Here is a 15,757-nt window from a genome sequence, read left to right as displayed (position 1 = left end):
CTGAAAGTACCAATTAGAGAAATTAAGTCTTCTCTGCAGTTACTAAAACTATTTGGTACTTGAGGAAAACAGGCAGATTAATGAAACAATATCACATACAGAAATAGACCCAAACATATTTGGGAACATAGAATGTGTGCTACCTTTCTAAATAGCAGAGAAAAGATAGATTAATAAAACAAAATGTTGCCGGAGAATTGACTGGCCTTTGGAAAGGGGGAGATGCGGAATCTAAATCCCTACCTTACTCTTCCACCAAAAGGAATCATAAATGAATTAAAAACTTAAACATTAAAAACATAAAATGCTAGAAGGAAATGTAGGGAAATTTGAACTGGGGAAAACTTTCTTGACCCAAAATCCAGAAGGCATGATGAAAAAAGAAAACTGGATACCAATTTGTAAAAATTTTAAGCTTCTGTTTAGAAAAAAAGTTTACCCTATCCTGAGTCAAAAGGCAAATGACAAATTGGGGGAAAATATTTACAATACATATTATGAAAGGTTAATCTCAATATGTAAAAGTCTTTAATAATTCAATAAGAAAAAGACTACACTCAATAGAAAATTTGTCAAAGCACATGAACAGATAGTTCACAGAAAAATAAATACAAATAGTTAATAAAGATGTTCAATCTCCCTTATCACTATTTTTTACTTACCAGGTTGATATAAATCTTCAAGTAGTCTGATGGCCCAAATGTGGGAATTCTCTAAAGCTCTGTCTACATATTGAGTGACTTCACCAAGGCCATTGTTATAAATCTGACCTATAGACTCACTTGGCCCAATCTTTGTCTTCAACCTGACTTCTCCCCACCTTTTTTCTTACTTTTACGTTTCTTGGGTTAGGAATGTTAGGAAAATACTTACACAGCCGACCACATTGTTGAACTGAAATTACAGGTAGCTGATTCTAGGACCCAAACCCTCCTTTGTCTATCTCAAGGACAACAACTGCATCTGTCTTCATAAACTTTCCAACCATCACCACAAATCACTGGCTACCTCCAGCCAGCTGGAGAGGGAAAAAAAGCCAGCTACATTTACATACACTTTAAGGCAAACAGTAGCAGAGCAAACAAAAGGCCGGAAATTTAGAGTTCAGTCCAATATTGCTTAAGCAGAGTATTGTTCTCACACAAGGAAGAGTCAGAGGAAGAAGGTTGATGGGGCTGGGATCCACATTCAATTGGACACTTCTGCCAAGGGTGCCTGCCAATATCTACAGTCTCGAAGAGAGGGATTTGCTCAGCTAGCTGGCTGCAATTCTTCTGCCTTCTCTGTTATTATCAAGAATTTATGAAGCCCTCCTGGACTCCACAATGCCTTGTAAGGATCATTTCCAAGCATCGCTTCCACATTGCCTTGAGAATATAGAACCAATCTTCACCATCTCTTTGAAGAGGGGAAAGCAAGACAGAGAGGAAGGAGGGTGCTTCCCACATCAGCCAGCATCTCAGGCACAGAACGGAGACAGCTCACTGCTTCCCGTACAGAGAAAGGAGGAGAGACACAGAATGGGACAGGAATGAAAGGGCAGATTTGACACAAATAATCTTTGATGTGGAGTCACTCTTTGGAAGTCTAAAACATATTTAAACCTACTGAACCCCCCGTGAACGTGGCCATTTAGCCCTCAAGACTTCTAGATCAGTACAACTTCTCTTTAGAAAAACTTTAAAAGATAAAATGTGTATTGAATGTCTACTAACTACAAAGCATGTCTGCTAACATGTCTGGAGATGTGAATACCACTGGGCTTGCCAAGTCAGGACATGAGCCTCCTAGTCAACTAGTTACAGTGGAGACCTGTTGAGGCCACTAACCAGTCAGTCCTCTCTTCTGGCACCACTTCATGCCCTGGCATGTTCTGGGTTCTCCTCAGCTCCATTAAATGCCTGGGCAATGCCATGCAGCCTGTCAGCAGAACCTAGCACTTCCCATGTGAAGACCCATCCACTACTTCCTGCCTGTTCCCAGGACAACTTGAGGGCACAACCATCCCTAAGATCCAAGAGAATGTCTTGACAAAGGGAAGGTTCCTAAGCTATTGAAGATGATGACATCCCAGCTACAAAGAACTTTCTACGCCTGTTTTTCATGCTCTGTGAGTGTGCCCATGCTTTTCAGACCCAAACAAATTCACATGTTCCCTAGACCCGGATCCAAAACTTACCTCCTCCTACAAACTGTTCTCGCTGTCCCTGGGCAGTGTTGGGGGGATAGGCACCCACACCTCAGCCTGTCCTTCATCACAGCACTTATACCACCACACAGAAACCATTCATTTGGTGTTTCTTTCCTCTCCTAGGCCTACAGCTTTCTCTCTTTGGACCCCCCAGCTCTCACACTGTGCCTCTCTCCTGCAAATATTCCCATTCTCATTATTAATTCTTCAGCGGAGACAGTGGATTCAACAGTCAGCCCAAAGAAAGCTAACCTGCTGTCTTAGGTTAGGGAATTCCTAGAGGCAGAGGTCAAAATGAGGATTCTTGTGCACATGAGTTATTAAGGAATTGATTTCAGGAGAAACCTGTAAGGGAGTGAGGGAAGAAGGACTGGGGTGGGGAAGGACCTGGAGCCCAGCCACAGCCTGATCCCATGGGAGCTCTAGGGCGTGAACAACCCCACCGAATTGTCCCACCCTAAGACAGGCAGGCCAGGCCTTTGTACCCCACGCTAGTCAGTCGCTGGTTGAGAGCCACCTCTGGGAGGAGGGGGTGAGCACCCAGGCATTATCCTGCAAGAGAAATTCTCAAGACTAGGGAGCAACTGAGACCTGTCGGCAGTCCACACCCATAACAGGCAGCAGATAAAGGGGGGGCTTCCCTGGTGGCACAATGGTTAAGAATCCGCCTGCCAATGCAGGGGACACAGGTTCAATCTCTAGCCTGGGAAGATCCCACATGCCGCGGAAGCCCGTGTGCCACAACTACTGAGCCTGCGGTCTAGAGCCCACAAGCCACAGCTACTGAAGCCCGTGTGCCTAGAGCCTGTGCTCTGCAACAAGAGTAGCCACAACAAGAGAAGCCCACGCACTGCAACAAAGAGTAGCCCCCACCTGCTGCAACTAGAGAAAGCCTGCACACAGCAACAAAGACCCAACGCAGCCAAAAATAGAAACAAATAAATAAATAAGTTTATTTAAAAAAAAAAAAAAAAAAGAATCCGCCTGCTAATGCAAGGGACATGGGTTCGAGCCCTGGTCCGGGAAGATCCCACATGCCACAGAGCAGCTAGGCCCGTGAGCCACAACTACTGAGCCTGCGCTCTAGAGCCCACGAACCACAACTACTGAAACCCGCATGCCTAGAGCCCGTGCTCCACAACAAGAGAAGCCTGCGCACGTAACGAAGCGTAGCCCCCACTTGCCACAACTAGAGAAAGCCCGCAGCAGCAACGAAAACCCAATGCAGCCAAAAACAAATAAATTTATTTTTAAAAAAATAGGTAAAGGGGATCTGGGTGGGTACCAGTAGCGGCCACGACACTTGCTCCACGTTAGGGCTTGAAGCTCCTGGCTCTATCACCTTCCTCTACCCACTCTAAAGCTGGGACAAAACAGCTGCCTGCACAGGATCTCCAGGTGCAGTCGGTACAAGGCTGAGCTGCAGGAATGGGGACAGACTTGCCCAAGTTCTAGACCAGTCAAAATCCTGTAGCTACCCTGTAGCTGTTGCACAAAGGATCCTTTCCTCTTTCTTTTCACAGAACCGTCCCCCCGCCCCCCACCACTCCCAGGTGTTTCCAGCCTCCCCAAGAATAAATGAGAGGCCAGCCAGGCTCTTGAAATTAACCAGCTCAGTTTCCTGTGATGAGGGCAAGCATTAAGTCCTCAGGAAGCTTGAGGAGGTGGGAAAGGCATCAAAGCTCTGTTCAAAGAGAGCAGAAGCTCCTCTGTTCTTAGCTCTTGGTTCCTCCAGACTCCTGTGCCCTCACTCGCTTTCTGTCAGGGAGCCCAGAGAACACACTGAAGTTATCTGGTCGCAGAGCATCCCCAGGAGGCTAGCTAATCCCTACACAGTTTCTGTTCCAGCCTAGAGACCAAGTGTCTCTCATCTTATTGATCAACTGGAAAGTCCCCAGCAGGCAAATACAGAACAGAAAGGGGGGCCACCCCTGGCTGGAAAGTCCAGAGTGAGATGAAGAACCCCTGTGGTGTTTTGTTTGCTTTCTGTTTCCTAAAGGGTCTTTCTGATTGCATAACAGGAGCCAGGCCCCACCCCACTCCCACCTCAGCTCCAGGGTAGGATGGGGGGTGCCGGAGCAACAATTAATTTATAGGACCCAGGCAGTCCCAGTCTCTAAGAAAATATAACTAGGAGAGAGAGACAGGATGGGAAAGGGGAGGGCTTATTCCATGAAGCATTCCCAGTGGGGCAAACCCCACAGAGCCACCCCCTGACCAGCGAGAAGGACATGCACTTGGCAAGCCTCAGCTGAAACCAAAGTGGGAAGGAGTAACAGCTGAACTCAGGACACACATCTCAGAGGTTCTAATTCTGGGTGCTCATTAGACTCTCTTGGAGGGGGAATGGGGTAGGGGGTTAATTTGAAATTCCTGATGTCAGGGCTGCAACTCAGACCAATTTCATCAGACCCTCCGGGAGGAGGTCCAGCCACAAGCATTTTTAAAACCTCCCCAGGTCATGACAATGTACAACCAGGGCTGAGAACCACTATGAAATCTGATGGGGATAGAGCTGTGTAAACTGAGGACACCCCCAAATGCATCTCAACGAAGCCTTTCAAGAATGGAAGGAACAGAATTTTCTGAAAGCAAACTGAGTTGAGTCTTTAGTGCCCCCCTTCCCATTACTAATATTTCAAAGGGGAGAGGGGACAGTGCAGAGCATCCCCGAGGATCAGTGTGTACAGGCACAGAGCTGATGCAAGGGGCCCCATCACCAAACCAGGGCACCACACCCCAGAAGCCAGGGAGCCAGCTGCAGGCCCCAGATGCAAAGGAAACACTAGCTAGGGGCCTGCAGCTTCCCCTTTTGGGGCCTCTCCCCACCTCTTCTCTGAACCCTGGTCGGCCCTGCCCTCTGGGGACGATCTGGAGCTCTAGGGCTGGAGAAGAAAGTTATCTGACACGGTGCTTCACACTATCCATGGCTTCATGCTATCCGAGGCAGCATCGAAGACCGCCTCATCAGGTCTCCTGAGGGCCTGCTTTGTAACCAAGCAGTGGGAGAGGAGATAGTGCTGGCCCCTCCGCACTTCAGCCTCCTCGTGTGGGGGCAGGAAGAAGTGTTGATGGCAAACAGGAAACCCCAGCCCTACTGCGCCACACAAGGAAGGAGACTTGAGCTGCGACCTGGGGCGCTGCCAAGATCTAGAGATTACAAGAGATTCCACCTGAGCCTGTCCTAAACATGGGCAAAATTCGTGCTGCCTAGGAAGGAAACAGCATACTTTGCCTTCCATCTACATGGTTTCTTCAATAAAAGGCCCACTTACTGGTCAAACCCATGTGCCTCCTCCATCCCTTTCCCACCCCGTGTCCAGGCCCCCAGGGAACCACCCACATGGTTCTCAGTCACTCTGCTCAGGAAAAGAACATCAAACAGCACCAAAGGGAGAGATAAGGTCAAGTGTACTGGGTATATGTACTCTACTTCCTCAGCTTTATTGTGAATGTGAATACAAAGCTTTGCCCCTCCACACCCCAAAAGGACGTTAGAGGTTAGGGAAAAGGGAGGCGAAGGTATTTGGGAAGAGGTTGGCTTGTCCTGCCTGAGGAGGGAGGGCACTTAACGTGGAGGCAGGTAGCAAAGAGAACTAACAGAAGACTAGTCAAAGGAGGCCCTGGTCTCCTGTTTCCCTCACAAATAGGGAACAGAACAATCACAACAGTATTACTATGTTAATAATAAAACAACAAGTGTGAATAATAGACAACTACCAGAAATGCAAGCTTACTACAAGCTAGATATTACCTGCTTCGACTCATTTAATCCCCGTAACAACCCCATGAAGAAAGAAACAATAATATTCCCATTTTGTAGATGAAGCAACTGAGGCACAAAGAAGTGAAGTAACTTGTCCAAAGACACACAGCCAGGAAGAGGCAGAGCTAGAGTTCAAACCCAGGACTGTCTGATGCAAAGCAGAAGCCTTATTTAGTACAGCTTCTCTTGAGGTGAATGGGAAGAAAGAGTTTTCAGCTAAAAGTCACCTGACCTGGCCATATTCTAGAGAAGTGTGTATCAGAATCCCCCAGAGGGCTCATTGAATACAGATTCCTGTCCGCCTCCTCCCAATTTCTGATTCAGTACCTCTAGAGTGGGGCCTGAGAATGTGCATTCCCAGCAAGCTCCCAAGGGATGCTGGTGCTGCTGGTGACAAGACTCTAGAAGCCTTCTCCTATTCCTTACAAGAACCCACAGGGAAGACTTTATTTTTATCACTTTAAAGATGAGGAAACAGAAGGTCCCGGAGGTCAGGTGAATTGTCCCAGGTCACAGAGCTGACATGATGAGGCCAGTGCTCCTTCTGTGGTGCCCTGGCTGGACATGAGGGTCTCCGAGTAGGACAGGCAGCTGGAGGCTGGCTTCAGCTGCTGGCCACAGCCCTGGGGAAGGCAGGTGAGTCAGTGACTGGCCTGGCAGACAAGCTGAAGGGAAAGCAGACTTTGCAGGAGCCTGGGATGGAGATCCCATCCAGGGACCCAGGTATTTGCAATGTTACAGAGCCACGAATCCCCAGACACATCTCACCCTCTGTCTAAAGAACAAGCTACCCCCTACACTCATGGGCCCCAAAAACAGCCTGCCCCCCTCTTTCTGGAAAAAACCTGGGTGCCTGACTGACAACAGGTACGAGACCCCTGCTGACAGGCAACCTCACTTCTATCTCAGGAGGCAGTCTCTGTCTGGTCCACCTGCCAGATGAGGACCTGAGATTCAGCAGGACAGGTGGCCAAGCTGGGCGCCCTCCTGCCAGCAGCAAGGTCTGCAAAGCCCCAGCTCCTTCCACTGACAGCTGGGTCCTTGACCCTTCTTGCTTAGGCCTTCCTCACACAGGTGTGAGTCCCTCAGTGTGGCTGGGGAAGATCTGAGGGAATGGTCTCGGGATGCCTGCCGGGAAGGCCTGCCTCCTACTCTCACGCCAGCGGGCAGGTGGCCAGGCGAGTGACCCCGAGAGTCACAACAGTCACCCCCCGCCAAACGATCATTTCGCGGGCCCAGATGAGCAACTACTTGTTTATAGGGAAGTCCCGTCAACATCCACAAGCTTTTGACTTCAGGACGGATATTTAGAAGGAAACCTTAGCCTCACAGGGGTTGAGCAGGGTGTTGGAATGGGGCCAAAAAAGGCATAAAGGAAGCAAAAACTCCAGACAGAAGAAGCGGTATGTGTGTGGATGTGTAGGTGTGGATGTGAGTAAATGTATAGATGTAGATATGTAAGGGAGAGTGTGTGTGTAAATGTGTCCGTATGGGTGTGAGAGAGCATGCAAGTGCACATATGAATGTGTGGTATGGGTGTGTGAGGGAGTGTGTGTGTGTGCAAAGAACTTAGACTCCAGCTCAGAGAACACAAAGACCCAGAAAGCGAACCCTCCAGTATCTACAGGCCCCAGGGAAGGTCCTGGCCACCTCTGCCTCCCTGATGGAAGGGAAGCAGCGCCTCTGTCATCTTCAGCCAGAGGGACCCTGCCCAGATGGCCCCTCACAGGATAAAACTCAACAAAGTGCAAAACTCCATGTAACTGACTTGGCATGAGGAAAGAGTGGGAAGTTAGTGGAGGCATACAAGACACATAAGACTAAGCATTCCTTCACCTGCATTTCTCAAAACCGAGGGCTATTTTATGGGGTATTTAAAGTCCTGCCTTCAGAAGGGCAAATTAAGCTTTCCTCCAGCCCAATAACTGCAAGGTTTAAGTGGAGCCCTGTCCCACAGGGAGGGCCCAAGTTCTGTGTCACTCTTCATGCTCTGAGCCCCCACTCGCCGTCAGCTCCAGGCACTGCTGGCTTATCCTGGCAGGTGAGGAGGCCGTCTCCAGTTCCCCACTTCCTACAAGCACAGGTTTCTTTCTGGCCATGCTTCCTGTTTACTAAGTGCTTCTCTGAAACTCATCTCTGACCTCACATCCCCTTCCTAAGGGAACCCCAGCAGCTTCCCTTTTTTGGTGTTATAGGCTGAGACTATGAGCTTTGTGTGCAGATATCTTAGGGTTTCCTCTCCTTGCTACCCAGGGCCAGGATTGGAAACCCAAAAGCCCAAAGCGCTGGCCTCCTCCACCGCCAGAGACAGGCACGTTCCTCGCCCTTGAAAGCTGTAAGGAAGGCGAGCGGAGGAAGGGTCAGTGTGTGCTGAGCCCTCCCCTGGGGTAGCCACTGTGGGGCATCTCACATCCACCCTTTTTTAACCTCATTAATGCCCTACAACAGGTGTGGGGAAAGCTTCACATAGCAGATCTCAGACCCAGGAGAAACAGCTCATCCAGGGGTTTCCAGAACATTTCCAGGAGGCTGAGGGGAAGTTTTCCACAAAACCACACTCACACCCTCCTCTGCCTGTCCTGCAACCAGCTGACTAACCCTAAAGAAAAATCAGCACCACGAAAAACTAAACTTTTCAAAATGGACTTCAAAGACTGTTTCCGTAAAATCTTTATACTTCCCCCACTGTCTGGGATTAAAAGAGCAGCCTTCTGCTGGGCAGAAAGAAAACAGGCAGAGCCAGGTGAAGAAATTTCCAGAGAACACAGTAGGCACATCTGTCCTCCCAGACCTACATTCTTTCACCAGCTCGCTGGAGGGTTGGGGCAGGCTCTTCTGGGAGATTGCTTAATGAGAAACTTAACAACATTTTCCACAGAACAAGACATCCCAGAGTAAAGCCGCTTGACCCACTCCCATGACCCCTGAATAGAGCCACACAACCTAGTATCCAGTTTCTGGGTACCAAAGCTTCCTGACCTCCTCTCACCTCAGGCCAGACTGAAACACACATACATACCACCTCCCCTGCCCCCACCCCTCTGCACCATGTTCCCAATTATCCTGTCATATACACAACCCACCACATGCACAAGAGATCAATCCTTGCCCCAGATATCTGAATAATCAACCGTAAGAGCCTATGTGGAGCCTTAGGAAGAGGGCACTGACTATCTGAGGCCACTACCCATCTCCCCAGAGTTCTTAGGATCTCATGGATTCCACCAGTTAAAGTCCTCCCTGCATCCTGGCAGGCTGACCCTGCCTGTGGACAAAGGATTCAGCAGCCATACCCACAGCTGCCATTGGTGGGTATTTAGTAGGTTGAGTTGAGCCACAGGGTCAGAAATACACAAAGGATGCTTAAAATAGAAAGGCTGAGGCTCTCCTTCTCAATCTTTAAGAAAGATGGTCTCAGCAACATGACTTCCACCTGGTTTGGACCTCACTGCATGACAGCTGTTAGGTTTGAGGCACAGTGAACCCCAAGCACACCCTTTCAATCCCACCACCACACACAGAAAACCCTGGGATAAGATGATTTGCCAGCAACCAGCAAGCCCCAAACGTGATTAGTTCTGAGGCCCACTGGTCATCCACCTTTGTCCTGCCAGGCTGAGATGGAGGTCAGACGCTGACCCCCACCCCAGGTAATGGCGGCGGAGGCAGCAAGGATGGCCAGGACCTTGTGGCCCAGCCTGAAATGACAGTACCAGAGACCAAGCACCACAATTCTCTCCCAGGTCTTTCTTGTTCCTTTCCTTTTTATTACATAAGTAAAACAGACTTTTTTAATTTTAAAAATATAGATAGGCAAAAAGATTAGGATCCACAAAAGGACAACTACTGTGCAATTGCACTTTTATAAGAAACCTAGAATAGGGAAATTCATGAAGACAGTAAGTATAATAGAGGTTACCAGGGGCTGGGGTGCGGTGAGGGAATGGGGAGTTAATGTTCAATGGGTACAGTCTCTGTTTGGGATGATGGAAAAGTTCTGGAAATGAATAACGGCGATGGTCATACAACACTGTGAATGCACTTAATGCCACTGCTATGGTCTGAATATTTGTATCCTCCCCGAATTCATATGTTGAAATCCTATGATGGTATTAGGAGGTGGGGCCTTTGGGAGGTAATTAGGTCATAAGGGTGGAGCCACGAATGGGATTAAAGGAGACCCTTCCAAGCCCCTTCTGCCATGTGAGGATATAATGAGAAGTCTGCATTCTGGAAGAGGAACCTCACCTGACCACGCTCACACCCTGACGACTCCCAGACTCCAGAACTGTGAGAAATAAATTTCTGTTGTTTGTAAGTCATTCAATCTGTGGGATTTGTTATATAGTATAGCTCAAACAGACTAAGACAGACACTGAACTGTATACTTAAAAATGGTTAAAAAGGTAAATTTTATATTGTGTATATTTTACCATAATAAAAAATCGAAAATATTTTAAAAAGTTAAGATCAAAATTCCACCACTCAGAGACAACCACTATTAACATTTTTCTATATATCATTCCAGAGGCAAATAAGTGGATGATATGATATATCTTACAAAAATAGCACATTGTTTGGTAACCTACTTTTTAAAAAGTATCCTCTTTTCCCATGTTAACAGATACACATCTGTATCCTAAATTTTTTGTAGTCGCATGGTATTTTAATGTATAAATACACCATGATTAACAATTTTACTATTTGGGGGCATTTAGTCTCCGTTTTTGTTGTTGTTATTATTATTATAAAAAAACGCTGCATGGGACATCCCTTATGCACATATTTTTCTTCATGTGTCCAATTATATCCTTAGGATAAGAATTCCTATGGGTGGAATTGCTGAGTCAGGGACTCCCTCAGGAGGATTATCAATGGAGCACTGTGAGTAAACCCAACTAGGAATGCTGAATTCTGTCATACAGAAGTCTCTTCTTCCACATGGACTTTTCTTGGTTTCCACTTGGGTGTCTACAGCATTGCATAGTGGTTCAGGAAAGTAGGGCATATCCTTTCCATATCCTCCTTACCCACTCCTCAGGCCTCCTCTGGGGACACATCATGCCTACGTCATTAAGTGAAACTGGTACACAAGGAAGGCAAACATTTTACTGGGATAATTCTACTGAAATCCCTTGTGCCAGCAGAAAAGACTAAAACTTTAGGATGGCCCAGTGCTGGGTGCCCCATGGTGGGCAACCTAATTGTAGACATATGAAGGGTTTTCTTTTGTTAAATGTTGTTTTGTATTGACAGAAGGAGAATGCAATAGACTCTTCCTGAGGAGACCAAGGGCCAGAAGGGACCTGTGGAATCATCTAAGCCCTGGCTTTGGAGATGGGGAAACCAAGGCCCCCAAAGACTCAGAGCACTCACTTCAATAATCTTTAACTGAACCTCAGAAGTGTCTCATACACAGTGATTCAGCCAGTTCAGGGCACAGTTGAACATACCGTAAATATTGACACCTAGTACAATTGGCTGCACAGCGCAGCTTGTGGGATCTTAGTTCCCTGACCAGGAATCGAACCCGCGCCCCCTGCAGTGGAAGCACTGGAAGCCTGTAGTCTTAACCACTGGACCGCCAGGGAAGCCCCCCACCTAGTACAATTCGTATCCTCCTCACCCTGTGGACAAACTCGGAAATTAAGATCACTGATCACATCCCAGCCCAGTCAAGGCCAGGTGTGTGCTAGAGCTGGCTCCTACTGGCTCTCAAGCCTCTCTCTCCAAAGTATTATAATTCTCTATGGTCCACCAAAACACCCATTCCCAAATCCATCATAGCCCCGTCGGTACTACTCAAAGAGCCAGCAAATGTTTGCCTGAATGCTTGCTGTGTGCCAGGCCCCTGTCTGAGCACGTATCACAGTGAGATAGTTATCATTTCCATCATACAGCTGAGGAAACTGAGACTCAGAGACTTTATTTTTTTTTCTTCTCATTTTTTATTCAGTCAACAATATTTAAGAGAAATCCAAGATATAAAAGGCACTTTGCAGGATGCTACCAAGGTGAGTCAGTCAAGGACTCTGCTCTCAAATTTCACAAGGTGAGAGATAGAGAACAATGAAACAAGAAGGAAAGGGATGGGCAAAATGTGGGATGAGAAGGCAAAAGATGGGGCTGTACTCCCATGGGGCATAGTCAGGGAACAATTCCTGGACGCAGTGACATTGGAAGTAGCTGGAAATGTGGCCCCAAGCTTTTCAGCCCTGAGTAGGTCCTGCTGGGTGGTAGGAGTGTTCTACTTTATCAGAACCAGGGTTTATCTTTTTTTTTCCATTATGGTATATTACAGAATACGGAATATAGTTCCCTGTGCTGTACAATAGGACCTTGTTGTTTATCCATTCTATGTACAATAGTTTGCATCTGCTAGTCCCAAACTGCCAGTCCAATCCTCCCCCTTGACAAGGTCTATTCTCTTTGGAGACTCAAAGACTTAAAATGACTTTTTAACTACAGACTAAAGCCTTAGGTTGGTTTCCCCCAGAAGTTGACCATAAGACAAGGATTTGAGGACTTCCCTGGTGGCACAGTGGTTAAGAATCTGCCTGCCAATGCAGGGGACACAGGTTCAATCCCTGGTCTGGGAAGATCCCACATGCCGCAGAGCAACTAAGCCTGTGTGCCACAACTACTGAAGCCCGTGTGCCTAGAGCCCGTGCTCTGCAACCAGAGAAGCCACTGCAATGAGAAGCCCGCACACCACAACGAAGAGTCATCCCCGCTCACCACAACTAGAGAAAGCATGCATGCAGCAATGAAGACCCAATGCAGCCAAAAATAAATATAAAATAATAAATAAATTTATTTAAAAAACATAAGAGAAAAGTATTTAAAAAAAAAAAGACAAGGATTAGAGTGCAAGCTGAAAGGGAGTGGGAAAGTGAAAGAGGGAAGGGAAGGCAGCCAATGAAGGGAGACAGTTATTACTGTTAGCAACTGGGATATGGTTCTACAAGGCACCTCTGAAAGACAGCATGGAATATGCCTCAAAGTTACCCCAACAGAGAGGTGAGGGAGTTGGAGTATTTATACACTTTCTCCCATCACTCACTGGTTGAGGTCAAGGGAACACAGGAAGGATGTTGACAGCATCTATTACATTGCCCAATATCATGCTGCTAGAAATTCTGAATGCCATTCAAACTCCAAATCCAACAGTTCTTTCATTTCTCTATAGAAAGGAGCAGTTAATCAAACTAACACTATGGATAAAGTGTTATGCTGGTAAAAGTAAACCTATTTGCCAAATCACTTCGGATTAACATGTCCAAGGAAATATAAGGTACCTTTTTGCTAATTTTTATCAATATAAGGAATAGAAAAAGCCATTCTAAGTCACTTTGCTCATCTCACGGGAATTAACCAAATGCCCTTCCCTGCCCACTTCTTCAGTGAGAGGTTGCCTTCTTTAGTTCAGTCACAGCTGCCTTGGGCAATTCTACAGCCTCAAGCTGTCATCCCGAGCAGCTGCATCAACCTCTGATTACAGGCTCCAGAGTCTACCATCCAAGGGATGATTAAAAAATGACCCTCTGGCCACCTAGCCAATGGAGTCTGGAAGATGTTCCTGTTTACTGTGCCCTGCTCCCCCACTGCCTCCTGCCCCATCCCCTCCCCCACCACATCCTCCATGGGAATCCACAAATAGCCAAATAAATGAAGCCTTCAGTCATGGGCCTGTGGTAGCTTATGCAGCCTCAAAGATTTATTTACAATTCTTCTGGAGAGGCAGGGAGGTGTTTAAATAGCACAGTGTGTCATTGGGATAAATAACGACCAAATTGTGAAGAGTGGTGGGAGGGGCGGGGAAGTGTAGAAGGAGACCACTGCCCTAGTTTTACAAACCCAGCTGTAGCAGCTCTCCGCAACTAGAGCTTGAAGACAGAGACTGTACGTCTCTGTCTCTTAGTGTTCCATTCTAAGAACACTACTGAGACCTGCCCAGTTTCTCACTCTGGGCAGAGGAAAATGAATGTGGACAAATCCTGAGACTGCTCTTGGGATCATCCAGTCTCTCAAGTTCTCCAAGGGATTCTCTGACAATCTGGTCCCCCCTCCACACCTCACCTCCCAGTGAGGACACTTCCTGCCAAAAGTATCCTAGAGAAGACTGAAGGACATAATTAGGCCAAGGTCCTTTTGTACTTTGGTGACAGGACCCCCTTCTGGCAAGGCCCGCAGTCCAGCTCTTGGCACTCTAGCATAGGTGCCAGAATACTTGGTCCTGGACACCTCTCCAGCCAAACTCTGTTGGCCACTCCTAAGGCGCTCATGCACAGAAGGCAGACAAAAAGCTTGGCTCCAGGAAACAGACCAAGAAATCAAAGCAAAACTCGGTAGCTGAGTGGTCCCAGGTAGGCCAGTGCATCCAAGAGTGACGAGGAGAACTGAGGGGCTGAAAACGAGGTGTAGGGTTGTCAACCATCCTGGACCAACTCCTAGGATAACACAAACTGGAGAGAGGGCCTGAACCCAGAACAGAAGCCATGCAGAGATGCAGAGAAGTGGACTCTGGGGCAGAGTGAGACCACCCTCAGGAAGGCGGGGGTGCTGCCAGCCAGAGGTACAGCAGGGACAGAATACTGCACAGGCCCTGGCCCACTCAGCCAGGTGCAAAGGGCACATCTTCTACCTTCCCCTGGAAGAGGGTATGACTAGGGGCCCCAGATCCCCTGGCCTTCTCTCAGCCAAGCTCCCCAAAAGTATCCCTCATCATTCTAACCAGATTTCACCAGCATAAAAAACTAGGACAGAGGAACATAGGATATGCCTAGGTTGCACTCCAAAGATTATCCTATCCCCCCTGCACTCCACCTCTGCTCTCCCTTCTCCTGAAGGAGGAGCAGGATTCACCTTCCAGCCTTCTCAGCACAGGGAATCCTGAATCGAACCAGCCCAGACTCCCAGGTGCCTGGGCAGGTTGCATGCTCTATCTCCACCTCCTTGTCCCAAGGCAAGAACTACCCTCTTTCCAAAGCTACTGTCCCTTTCCGAGCACAGGCATCATTTGAGGTCCTCTTCTGTCCCCCTGAGGCCCACCCGACTGCAGCAGCTCCCAGGCATCAGGCTGACCTGTTCAGAGGAGAAAGCACAGCTGGGGCCCACACTCATGGCCATACTCCAGGGTCTCTGATCCCAAATGGGCACCTCACAGGCAGACTCCACATTCTCTGAGACACTGCATTTGGACACAAGTTTGAAAACAAAAAAGCAAAACAAAACTCCTCAAACTACCCAATATAGCCACTGAGAAGTTTCTTTAATTCTTCAGACCACCTGCAGAAAAATTTCCCAGTAAGGAAATGTGGATTGGTGAATAGAATAAATCCAACCCCAGATTCCTCAACCAGATGCTTAGGAAAGAAGGCCCCTGGCTCTGTCTCACAGCTGTTTAAAAGAATCATTGTTTCTAATTCTTTCCTCCCATTGTACCAAGATCAACTGTGGCAGGAATTGTTATTTGTCGGCTCATTGGTTCATACATTCATTCATCACATGTAAAGTACTTACTATAAATTTGGCCAGTTCTAGACATGGCCTCTGTTCTCTGGGAGAACAAGTTTTAGGGATCCAGATTCCACACACCTAGAAATAAAGTGCATCGCAGCGTTCAGAAGCCTGGCGCTCAGCTCCTCCTGTCACTGAGGCGCAGAGGTGCGGTGGACAACCCAGGACCCACGGAGCGCCCCAGGGTAAGATGGAACCCTATATCTCCCTGTCAGGCCACCGTGCCTCTCTGCTGTCCCCAGGGATCTCCCAGCTTAGGAACTGAGTGCAGTGCAGGCACT

At 47.8% G+C, this 15,757-nt stretch overlaps 1 protein-coding gene across 7 annotated transcripts in view; it reads right to left on the bottom strand.

The window, feature by feature from the left end:
- Nucleotides 1–15,757, bottom strand: part of RASSF2 (Ras association domain family member 2) — a 46,209-nt gene that overhangs the window by 29,408 nt on the left and 1,044 nt on the right. For 2 of the 7 annotated variants that reach the window (XM_030872619.2, XM_060285115.1), the window contains exon 2: nucleotides 15,480–15,554. The exons of 3 other annotated variants lie outside the window; for them this stretch is intronic. The gene's annotated coding sequence lies outside the window, so the exon portion shown is untranslated. Of the gene's footprint in view, nucleotides 1–662; nucleotides 1,014–15,041; nucleotides 15,148–15,479; nucleotides 15,555–15,757 lie in introns of those variants that run through there. 2 more of the 7 variants (XM_070043684.1, XM_030872622.3) reach the window with 2 other exon arrangements.

The sequence above is a fragment of the Globicephala melas genome, chromosome 15 (assembly GCF_963455315.2).
Source record: "Globicephala melas chromosome 15, mGloMel1.2, whole genome shotgun sequence".
NCBI classification, from domain to species: domain Eukaryota; kingdom Metazoa; phylum Chordata; class Mammalia; order Artiodactyla; family Delphinidae; genus Globicephala; species Globicephala melas.
This window is presented reverse-complemented; position numbering and strand designations above follow the sequence as displayed.